Source organism: Schistocerca americana, chromosome 1, assembly GCF_021461395.2.
Source record: "Schistocerca americana isolate TAMUIC-IGC-003095 chromosome 1, iqSchAmer2.1, whole genome shotgun sequence".
Classification (NCBI taxonomy): domain Eukaryota; kingdom Metazoa; phylum Arthropoda; class Insecta; order Orthoptera; family Acrididae; genus Schistocerca; species Schistocerca americana.
Genome location: NC_060119.1, coordinates 833,578,267 through 833,591,074, shown reverse-complemented (window position 1 = coordinate 833,591,074; position 12,808 = coordinate 833,578,267). Strand labels below are relative to the sequence as shown.

At 41.2% G+C, this 12,808-nt stretch overlaps 1 non-coding gene across 1 annotated transcript; it reads left to right on the top strand.

The window, feature by feature from the left end:
* Window positions 1–6,910: 6,910 nt before the first annotated feature.
* Trnas-uga lies at window positions 6,911–6,985 on the top strand. Its single transcript has one exon. It is a non-coding gene; the product is annotated as a tRNA-Ser (tRNA).
* The last annotated feature ends 5,823 nt before the right edge of the window (window positions 6,986–12,808 follow it).

Sequence of the window (12,808 nt, the reverse complement as noted above, 5' to 3'; positions counted from 1 at the left end):
CATTCTAGTATTCAAAGGAAGGACCGCTTATCTGTAGTCTTATTTTAATATTCGCTACGGTCTTATTTACGAAGATCATATGATAAGTAAGCTCTTTACATTGTATACAAAATGCGCTTAAAAAACAAATAAAATAAACAAAGACTAACACACAAAAGCGATAACAGTGGCGTTAGTTTTACGTCCAAGTACGTATGTTACACAATTTTTCTAATTTTCACAACCCTACTTCACAGCCGAGTAGGCTGCAGCATGCCAGCGTAGTGGCCCTCGATTGCGAGATAGGCGGTTCGAATCCTGTTTTGGAATTTATAAAATCATTGAGAGAAGTGGCAGCCAAACGACAATTCATGTAAATGTGTAAACTATGTAGACATACCATCACACTTTCGGAAAAATGTCATCCACATAATACTGAAGACAGCAACAACTGAAAAGGTCAAAAACTATCGTACAATGAAGGTGACATCTCATCCAAGTTGCAAAAACGGATGGCATATAGAAGAAAAGAAAACATGAGGATCTGTTTGAGGACGATCAGTTTGCCTTTAGTAAAGGTAAATACACTACAGAGGCTGTTATTACTCTGCGCCTGATAATGGATGCAAGACTTAAGAAAAATCAAGACACATTCATAGGATTTGTTGACCCAGAAAAATCCTGAGACAATGAAGAATGGTACAAGGGGCACTTCCATTAAGAAAGTGGGTACAAGCTGCAGAAATAGAAGAGTAATGGATGTATAATAAAGTCAGAAAGCTATTTATTATTTCAAAAGTAATCGTCATAACTCTTAGTGTATTTATACCACGTTGAGACAAAACGTCGGTGTCTTCATGGAGAAATGTTTGCAGCCGATTACGGAAATATGATTGAACCCAAACGTGTACGTCTTCATCCGAAGCAAATCGGCGGCCGCGAATGTCTCTCTTCAGGGCTCCAAAGGTGCGGGAATCGCATGCGGAGATCTCGGCAAAATGTATAAGGGATTCCCAGCGAAAACTCTGCTGCGTACTTGAAACAACCTTGACAATATATGGGCGGGTACTATCCTCCAACATAACGACGCCCTTGATTTCTTTTGAAATAATAAACGATTTCTTTCCAACTCTCTCGTTTTCATTTGACAGCACCCTATACAACAGTTACAAGCCCCAAGATCAAGAAGTGCTCCGATTAAAAAGGGGGTAAGTAGGGATATATTTCGATCTATAGATAGAAGAAGCAATGACAAGAACAATAAACTCAACGTCATAACACGTGAACACGAAGTAGATCAAAATGAAAGAATTCTGCTGCCTTGGAAGCAAAATAACACTTGTCTGACGAAGCACGTAGGACATAAAAAGCAGGCCAGCATAGGCAAAGAGCATGCTCAAAACAAGTCTACTAGTTCAACCATTGAAGTTAATATCAAGTAGAAATTTTTGAAAATGTACGTTTAGAGCATAGCATTGTATGGAACTGAATCATGGATTGTGGGAAAACTGGAGAAGAGAATCGAAGTGTTCGCAATGTGATGTTTTAGGAGAGTGTGATAAGAAATGAGTAGGTTCTTCACAGAACTGACGACGGAAAGGAATATATGGCAAATATTGAAAAGATGAAGGGACGGAATGATGGGACGTCTTAAGACATTAGGTAACAACTTCTATGGAACTATAGGGAGCCGTAAAGGATAAAAATTGTAGAGGTACACAGAAACTGAAACGCATCCAGAAAATAAATGAGGGCGTTAGGTGTAAGTACTACTCTCAGATAAAGAGATTGGCGCAGGAGAAAAGATCTGACGGACTGCATAAAACCAGTCAGAAGACTGAAAACCATATAAACATAAATATTTGCTTATTCTTGTACAGCATGGTCCGTGGTGAAAGATCTCCACAAACTATAGTTCATGGTGCCAATGATATCCATCATTAAATAGGCAGGAGTTCTATTTCAGTGGCTGAGTGCAACGTCAAAGTAGCACGACAATGTAATCACATTTAGTACTATACCAGGCCAAGAAATCTTGAGTCCAATAGGCAAGACTTCATTAAAAATAGTTCTGGAAAGTAGGACGCAAGTGATGTAGCAAAATGGTTCTCGCGCGGTATGTTCTCACCAGCCATTCATTCAACATTTACAGCACTGATTTACTATGAACGTTCGTACTCAACTACTACCAGTGATTCAGCCACTTTATAGTTAATATCTTCCCCTGTCATGTTTCACACGTTTAAAAGGAGAGCCCGGCATCTTGCGGCCGTTTCGGTCGTACCACCTCTCATTGTTATTACAAAATTCACAACTACATGCAGTTACTAGACTGACGGAAAAAAAATATCAAAAAATTATAACTGTAGAGTACTGAAATTTCGGGAATACGTTTGTTTACGTAAAGTAATTAAGTCATTAGCATTGCGAGATTGCAGGTTAATGTAATCGCGAGATAAGCCATTAGAGATTTGAAATGCTGCTTCGTTAATAACCGGTGTAACCGTGGGAATGTTGAATGCAAGCATGCAAACGTGCATGCATAATGTTGTACAGGTGCCAGATGTCAGTTTGTGGGATGGAATTCCATGTCTGTTGCACTTGGTCAGTCAATGTAGGGACGGTTAATCCCGTTTGTGGATGACGCTGGAGTTCGATGATGCCCCACATGTGCTCTATTGGAAACAGTTGTGATGATCGAGCAGACCAATACAACATGTCGACACTCTGCAGAGAACGTTGGGCTACAACAATGGTATGTGTGAGGTGAGCGTTAGCCTTTTGGAAAACACCCCCTGGAATGCTGTTCATGGCTGGCCGGGGTGGCCGAGCGGTTCTAGGCGCTACAGTCTGAAACCGGGCGACCGCTACGGTCGCAAGTTCGAATCCTGCCTCTTGCATGGATGTGTGTGATGTCCTTAGGTTAGTTGGGTTTAAGTAGTTCTAAGATCTAGGGGACTGATGACCTCAGAAGTTAAGTCCCATAGTGCTCAGAGACATTTGAACCATTTTTTGCTGTTCATGTATGGCAGCACAGCAGGTCGAATCATCAGAAAGATGTATAATTTTGCAGTCAGGATGCGTGGGATAATCACGAGAGTGCTCCTGTTGTCATACGAAATTACATCACAAACCACATAGCTCCTGCTGAAGGTCCAGTGTCTCTACCACGCGTATAGGTTGGTTGCAGGCCCGCAATGGCCTCCTTTTAACCAACATACGACCATCAGCTTACAACAGAAAACACAACAGACCTCCATCTTACCCTCCAATGAGCTCTCGCTTGACACGACTGAATCACAAATGATGATGGTTTGTCATTAGTGGAATGCACTCTACAAGGCGTCTGGCTCGGAGCTGTCTTGAAGAACCCGATTTGTGACAGTTCGTTGTGCCACTGTAGTGCCATTTGTTATTCAGATTACTGATACAGACGCACTACGATGCTCCACAGCCATCGCGAAAACTATGGTCTTCCCTCTCGGTAGTGCCACGTGGCCGTCCGGAGCCTGGTCTTCTTGCGACCGGCAAATTCTGAAATTCTGGCGACCACCACTGCCAGCAATAATGTACAGTCACTGCATTCCTGCCAATTCTGTCTGCAGTATCGGGAATGGAACATAGAGCATCTCGTAACCATGTTACACGACCCCATTCGAAACAGTGAGGCGTTGATAATGGCTTTTTGTAGCCTTAAAGGCATTCTTGACCAACATAAACTCATCACGTCCAATCTCATAGGCGGCTAACTCTCACGACCGTTACAACGTGTATTTTAAAGAAAACCTGAGTTGCCTAATCGCAGTGGTGCTACTGGTGCCACTCTTATCCGACTGGATCGAAATTTAAATAGACATCATCTTCCGAATGTAGAAACACGCCTACCAACTTGCGATTACGTCACACAACTCCTTCTTAGTGCTGCGGATTTTTTCCATCAGTGTTCATGCGCATAACCAAACAGCTTTTCTCTAGCGCACACACAATTATACCGGTATCATACCTACCGTATCAGCATGTGCTGGATCGTATTACAGCATCTTTCCATTTCGCAATACGAGAACTTTTGTTTATTTCTTCTAACCTGACAAAAATAGGAGACACTTCAGTACCGCTAGCCCCCTCTAAAGAAAACTCGGCATTTAAGTCAGCTGTTGACTCAAGTACGTTTCACACACGGCTATTAGTGGACCTTGAATGCGTCACGCTGTTTAGCTTGCAAATATTACTGCCTATGCTTTCTTGCCTCGTCACTCTGCTGATTACAAAAGCGCACCTTCAGGCTAAAACTGAGAGTCTTGACTTTATTTAATGATTGTAATGGAAATTTCTCTACACTTCTATGCTTAATATTGATATTTCCATTTTGGACGTCTACTTAGTCCGAAAAGTTCCGGAACTGATTTTATTCCTGGCGTATAAGCGACGCCAGTGCAGTATCTACGTGGGAGCTTGAACTAACAATTGTGAACAACAAATGTACATTCGACCAGTCAGTTGCGAGCAGGCAATGTTAAGTAACGGACGTACAGTCGCAGTGAGTCAACGTTGTTGTGTCCGCCCCCGGTAGCGCGACAGAATGTCAATCCTAAGGGTCCGGGTTGGATTCCCGGCTGGGTCGGAAATTTTCTCCGCTCAGGAACTGGCTGTTGTGTTGTCGTAATCATCATCATTTCATCCCCATCGACGCGCAAGTCGCCGACGTGGCGTCAAATCGAAAGACCTGCACCCGGCGAACGATCTACCCGACGGGAGGCCCTAGTCACACGACCTGGTAACGTTGTTGTGACACAAAGTGCAGTAGAGCAACTCTTTAAATCAAGTGTTCAAGGTATTCTCCAAAAGGTTTTGAAGAATTTGAAAATGTGTACAAAGTTTGACCTGCACGCCTTGAGTCCCAAATAAAAAAAATAAAATAAAAAAAAAACCTGGGGGATGTTTCCAGAATGAGATTTTCACTCTGCAGCGGAGTGTGGCTAATATGAAACTTCCTGGCAGATTAAAACTGTGCGCACACTCTGCTGCAGAGTGAAAATCTCATTCTGGAAACATCCCCCAGGCTGTGGTTAAGCCATGTCTCCGCTATATCCTTTCTTTCAGGAGTGCTAGTTCTGCAAGGTTCCCAGAAGAGCTTCTGTAAAGTTTGGAAGGTAGGAAACGAGGTACTGGCAGAAGTAAAGCTGTGAGGACGGGGCGTGAGTCGTATTTGGGTAGCTCAGTTGGTAGAGCACTTGCCCGCGAAAGGCAGAGGTCCCGAGTTCGAGTCTCGGTCCGGCACACAGTTTTAATCTGCCAGGAAGTTTCAATACCATGTTTCTCCCACTGACTATGCCAACCCAGGCAACCATCATTCGCAAAATAACATTTCTTTCCAAGTCTTTCAGTTCTCCCAGGCGTCTCGACGCTCCTCGGTCAGGGGCCATGAGAGTTCTTTATTTGTGGTGGAGAACGACAACAAAGCTATCAACTTCGATAAACGGTTGATTGTTATTTTTCTATTTAACAATCAACTTACTACCCTCCTGCACCTGTTTCTCTCATTATGGAACAGTTCAAGCCCATACACTAAACTTGGTTTTGGTTACTTTTCTCCTCTGCATCCACGTGCAACAGCACCATTCTGCCGTTATATACGCACGCTTAGAAGCATAACAACTTATTTTATATACTGGCCGTCAGAAATAGCAGCCAGAGTCTTGTATTACTGCACATTACTAACGCGAATGAATTTCAACGTGTTAGTTTTTCCATTTATTTTGAGAATGTGCGGAAGGAAAACCATTAAGGCAAAAATGCGCTGAATTTGCTCCATTACCCACTGAAGACATGAAGTACGTAGAGGAGTCCACGATCATCTTTCGTAACTTTATTTATAAATGTCTGTCTTGATCTCATATGTTATACAACACACATTACCAGTTTCAGCTTACTGCCATCAGCAGATCTGTTCCAAATAGTAAACAGAACAAAACGAAAATAAAACAGTAGTTTGATGAAAGGCTAAATATACAGAAAACCTAGGAATACCTAAAAAGATGACATGGTTAACAGCCATCTACACCAGCTGTATGCACCATTATAAGTATTCAGATACAACTATCATCGTTAGATAATCTGTATATATGAGTACATGAAAAGTGATGGTAATGGTCTGGGGATGTCGTATGGTTATTTAAAACAATTATGCACTAGTGCTGCGGTACTGTATGATTAGTATCATGAATTCAGTAGTTTAAAATAGAATTTCCACAGAAATTAATTAAAATAGTTTCTTACAGAAAACAGTGTGTTTAAGAAAATGAAGAACTAAGAGCCATACTTAAAATCTGAATAAAACACGCAAAAGGTGACAGACTACTAGTAGAAACATACTAGCATGACGAGGTAAATAACACAACATTGTGCGAAAGTTAAATAAGAGGTTTAAAAAGTAATTAACAGTAGAATATATTAACAGAAAATCTTTCAGGATGACAAGGTGAATAAAACATATATAACCTTATGTGAAGATGGTATTGAAACATTAATTAATTAATAAAAGTCCAGATAGTCGATAGTGCATTCAGAGTAGAAGCACTACAAAGTTCCTGAACACATCAAAGTAGACATTCAAGTTAAACTCATGGTGTTTGTAGAGTAATAACTGCGGTTACCATTTTCTGTGAATGTAGATATCTAATAGGTTTAAAATTTATCCTTTTGATGGCGTATGTAACACTTGCAAGAAGAAAGAGGTCCCCAGTGGTGGGATCGACTTTTTTAATCCAAATATATGGTGGTGAAGTTTAAGATCCCAGTTATCACATCGTTTCTCTGCTGCTCTTTCAGGAGTGCTAGTTCTGCAAGGTTCGCAGGAGAGCTTCTGTAAAGTTTGGAAGGTAGGAGACGAGGTACTGGCAGAAGTAAAGCTGTGAGTACCGGGCGTGAGTCATGCTTCGGTAGCTCAGTTGGTAGAGCACTTGCCCATGAAAGGCAAAGGTCCCGAGTTCGAGTCTCGGTCGGGCACACAGTTTTAATCTGCCAGGAAGTTTCAACCTAGATACTTATTGAAATATGGACAAATTAAACAGATAAAGATTTAAATAAAGGGGGGGTGGGGCTCATAAATAAAACGAAACCCAAGCAAAATGAGGATAAAAATATAATGAACACAATAATGTGGATGAAAAAACAGGGTGATGAAACAAAAGAAATTAAATTGAAATTAATGCATTAAATTAATTAAAAACACATGAACAAAGATTTCAAGAGGGAAAGGAATGATAGCCATATAGGTTGCCCTACATGAAATGGGTGTAAATAGTATGAGCTTCCCATATCATACTGCTTTGCAGGGCAGTCTGGCTGGAATATCGTTTTCTGCTGCTGATGCATAGGCTGCCCTGCAAATCAGGTCGATACAGCAAGCTGATACTATTCCCACACAACATGCCTGCCATGCAGGGCAGCCTATATGGCAGGGGCTGGAAAAAAGCACATTTTTACCTATACTTCCATACTACATGTGCTGATAGTCATGAAGCTTTGGGTCCGTGCCAAATTTTGGTGAAATCAGCCCAGAGGTTTGGGAGAAGACTTGGGACATTCACACCCTGAAAGAAATGCATGGACCCAGAGTTACCAAACATTTGATATGATATTGCCAAGTCAGAAATACGTTAGCAGCTGAACAGGAGAAGGAATATGTTTCCATAGCTGTAACCTTAATTGATCTAATCAGGTACCAGGAATATACTGTGCTGGCATTCCATTAGCAAATGGCATTGGCTGCTGTGGTGCAGAATGATAGTGGAGCTTCTCATATAGGCTATACATGTACTGTATTTCTAATTATAAGTTACTCAAACTACTAGTTTGTGACCATAAGAGTAAAATAATTACGTGTGGTATGTCAACTTCACCTGATCCGATGTGGAATCTCTGACATCGATTCAATATCTTACAAATGTAGTCATATTCTTAGCGAACATAAAGCTATTTTACAAAGAAGAAAGAAAAAACTTCATAGTGACAAAAAATCACCAAAATTTCAGTTTTCTTCATTGTTCAGGGAATGAACAATAAGAGTAAAATTGTGGAAACAATGAGGAGACTGGTCAGTATATTTTTCTGTGGGAGATCTAGGAGAAAAAATAGCTGAAACTGCAGAAACATGCAAACATTTGCCTACAGAGTTCTCTTTTTACGATTTTCTGAGTGCACAATTTGATTACTACATAACGTAAAATAATTTATTAATTGATTTCCATTATGTATCTAATCTCACAAGTATATTACCACATTTTTGCAATAGTTATGGAATATCACTCTTTTAAAATAACATAAGCTGTTTCTTTGCGCTGAAAGTGAATAATATCTTGCTGCCCTGTGGTGTTTTGGGCAGGCTGACTAAGAGCCTACTTGTCTTGTGGTAAAATATTGAAAAGTGTTTGCTTCATTTGATGACCTATTCTATACTTCAGTGTTACTCGCCACATACATTTCTTGAGCAATCAGCACATGACTGACTTTGACATTTCTATGGTGAAATTTTCTGACACTAACGTTCGCAGCCATCAAGTTCTCACATCCCCCAGCACTAGGTAGTTTCAAAAATAAGCAGTTCTAAATAAATTTCAGACGTTGTGTTCTTCATGAATCGATTGATAAATCTCTAAGGTCAATGTTCTGTATTTCTATTAGAAGTACCCAACGTGATATTCACTTAATGTATCATAGATGTTCTCCAGGGAACAGTGATACATCTACAATAAACCACTTTATACTTGCCAGAGCGATGGTTAATAGCAGACACTCGTGATTACTTTCATATATACATATATTTTTTGCGTACAGATGAAATGAAGTACCACCAAAAAATTACAGAATGAATGGCCTAGACGTTTCTATTTATACTGGCTGCCTTATACTACTAACCATTACACTATTGGCATAAGCCAGTTTCTCCAGAATCGTACTTCAGATATGAAATAACTGTCCTAGAAACAACTGGGTAAAGCGCATTTATGTATGAGGGGGATTACATTGATAAACACCACCATATTTGAGACAGTCTGGCGAAGAATTTCACATCTTGCCATCGGAGAGCTTTGACGATTGAAGGAAAAACGAACTGCGAGTTAACTCTTGCTCACATCGGAAATGTGAGGAAAGACGTGAAGTATCATTTAGTTGTGCAGTTTAAGACCCAAAATCGTTTTATGGGAATAATGGCCGGATGGGGTCTTTTCAACAGAACATTAATCTATTGTAATAACTTGGTTTGATGCTGCTTAGGATATAACGGCGGACACAGTATAGTACTGTAAAATAGCAAATTGGCCTCCAAAAAAACCACAGTTTCAAGATATGCTCTTTCGTTTTTTTTATTCAGGTATCTATCAGTAGAGAGGAATTCTTGCATTGTTAATATCACAAGGCTTGTCACAATGTGAAGTTTTTAGTCAATAAGTGGACGTTACGCACGCTCAAATACTTCAAAAGTGGACTGTGAAATGATAGTCCAATGCTTCAGATCGATATGGAAATTTCGCTTCAAGCCAAACTGTTATAGCATGATGTTTTCAAAAGTTTAGATCCGGTTGTCGCCGAAAAAGAAGAAAGTGTATCACCTTTATTCTAAGACGTGTAATCTATAAAAAGCAATGTTCTGATTTAACAATCTACCATCTAAAATCAATTTGCACAGAACTGTATGTTACAGTGAATGATCCTCTCGAGACACCATCGTAGCGGTAAGACCGATTTCTTGTGGCGACACTTAACGAGCTCAATAGAAAGCTGTGAAGGACGTCTGATGCAATGAACGTGACTGGTGCTGCAGTTCGATATGCGGAGTTGGTGGTTGAAAAAAATGTTGAGCCCTTTAACTCTCATGACCTGATATTTTAGAATAAAATTTCGTAATCCTTTCGATAATTGGATCCCTTTCTAATGTCCAATTTTTAATACAAAATTCTTAAATGGCTTTATTTGCAAGAAAATGCACGCGCTCGCGCACACACACACACACACACACACACACACACACACGCGCACATGCACACACACACACACACACACACACACACACACACACACACGCACACACACACACACACACACACACATACACACCACGAAGGAGTTATATGAATTGGTCACAAATTGATTCTCATACAGGTATCGACGAAACATGCAAAACCCTGAACTTTGGCGGCCAATGCATGAATGTGTGACGGTACTTCAGTGGCCATTAGTAGGCGGCTCACAGAAAGGGGGCTCAGCTCCCGACGCCTCTTGAAACAACTTCCATTGACTTCTGTACGCCAATATGCCCGTTTGCAGTGGTGTCGGAAGTATTCGGCCTCTAATATCATTGACTGGAGAGGAATTGTCTTCAGTGATGAGTTCCGCTTCAAACTGAGCCCCGATGACCGGCAAAAATGTGTCTGCAGACGCCCCAGACGGTGGTGGGGTACCAACCTGACTTTCGCCCGCCATACGGCCCGACAACCGGGAGTTATGGTCTGGGGACCATTTCACTTCATAGCAGAATCCCTTCGGTTGTCATCCGCGACACCATTACCGCACTGCGGTCCGTCGACAATATTTTGTTGTTCTTCATAGCAAGTCATCCTCGGCTCACATTTTAGCAAGATAATGCCCGCCTGCAGACGGCGAAAGTTTCTACTCCTTGTCTAACCCCACCTTGGCCAGCAAGGTCGCTGGATGTCTCCCCCAATTGAAAACGTTTGGAGTATTACGGGCAGAAACATCCAGTCGTCTCAGGGTTTTGTCGATCTAACTCGCCAACTGGATACAATGTGATACGATAACCATCAGAAGGACATGGCAACAAAGCTATCAATAGAGGCAACGCCGAATAACTGCTTGCATAAAGTTCAGAGGTGGACCAAAGCGTTATTGATTTGCTCAATATCCGAAACTCTTTCTCTTGAATAAACCATCCAATTTTTCTTAAATTGCAATCATTTATTTTTCTATACATATACATCAGATTTACACATATCCATTCCATTCGTATACTTCCTTCGTGTTGTCGTTTTTTGTCTATGTATATTGTTTGATACAGTAACCGGACACTTCCATGTAAAGCGACGTGCACGGACCGTCGAGCATTACAGAGCGTGGTAGCAAAAAACTGCATGAAATCAGCGGAATGAATCGTTCGTGAGGTCCAAAGTGCTATCAGCAGTCCATCTAGCATAATGACTGTGCTTAGGGAGTTAAAAAATGGGGTACAGTGCTGAAGCAGGTCCCCATAAGCTACACAATTCTGCAGTCAGTACTAAGCGACGCTTGAAGTGCTGTAAAGAGCGACGCCATTGGACAATGGATGACGAAACGAGTGATTTAGAGCGATGAATCACACCGGAACGGTTTTCGTTTGGCTAATGCTTGGAGAACGAGACCTGTTATCTCGCGCAGTGCCAAAAGTGAAGCACGTACAAGATGGCGTTACAGTGAGCGTGTCCTTTTCGTAGTTATTGCGCTTAAGAAAACGATAAATGCCGAAGGGCATGAACACATTTTACAGCATTTTCTACTGCCTACAGTAGGAAAGAGTTAGACGATGATTGTATCAGTTCGACGATGTACACTGTCATTATGCAGCAATTTTTAGAGACAATCGTTTGTGGACTCGGTTGTCCACAGTGCCGACCTCAACCCAACGAAACAGCCTTGGGATGAGTTCGAACGTCAGCTTCGCTCCAGACCCCGGCGTTCACGTCACTACTTTCTCTGGTTCAGGTTCTGGAGGAAGAACGGGCTTCTATTTCTCCGCTGATATCCAGACACCCCATGAAAAGTGTCATTGCAGATTTCAAGCCATCAGACAGGTGAAAGGTGTCCTCTAATTTATATCCAGAGGAGACTTTTGTCTTGTATTTATAGACGACAGAGTGATTCAGAATACTGTGGATACAGGTGCACTGTGAGATGGATGACAGTGGCGATCTGAATGTCCTGCTACAGTGCCTGCTTCTGCCGTCGTTCCCTAAATACACAGCCTTCCGTTTGCAAGGTTGTCGTCTGGACTCTGATAATACAGTCTTAATCGCTATGGGTGTCTCAGTCGTACCGATTATCCAAATTAGTAAATGCAAGGAAGAATTAGTCGTTATACTCTCTTTTCAGTTTCAAAGAGGCGTTGATTTTCTTAAAATTCTTTCTTGAATATTGTGTAAAAAAGGAAGTAAGTTTCGCGGAACCCTTGAGTGATCTCGACGTAACCCTAGCACTCCGCGCATCGCAACTTAAGGAACACTGCTCTAGAATAAAGTCCTCACTCCAGACATTCACAGATGAAGCTGTTTCACGGTGTAAGAGCAATAAATGCCTTTCGCATTAACTAATATTCCATTTTTGCTCGAGTTTTTATTAATTCAAACAATTAGTATCAGAATGAAAATGACTCATTCAGCAGACTCTTTTCATCATCCCGTGAGAAACGCCAAACAGTACTAAATGTTTAATCAGGTGGTCACAGAGAGTGAGTTGTACTACGTCTAAAACTAAAATGAATTACGCTTCATGTAAATATTTAAGTTCGATCTGGTACAAACAACGAACAGAAGATGGCTGGCAAAACTTTAATCGGAAGCTCCAATATTTGTCACTTTAAATTTGAATAAGGTTATCTGCTACAGAAGGTTTTTCATTTGTAGCCAGTTTTCATTGTCCTCTCGAGAAAATAGCGTTTCACTTTCAGATATTTCCTTCTCTACGAAAGGAAGATCCATTACAGCTTCGGCTCTGCTTTTTAGGGTGTGAAAAGCCTAACGATCTTCCCGTTGTTCAAGGACAGTACATCAGTTCGAACGGC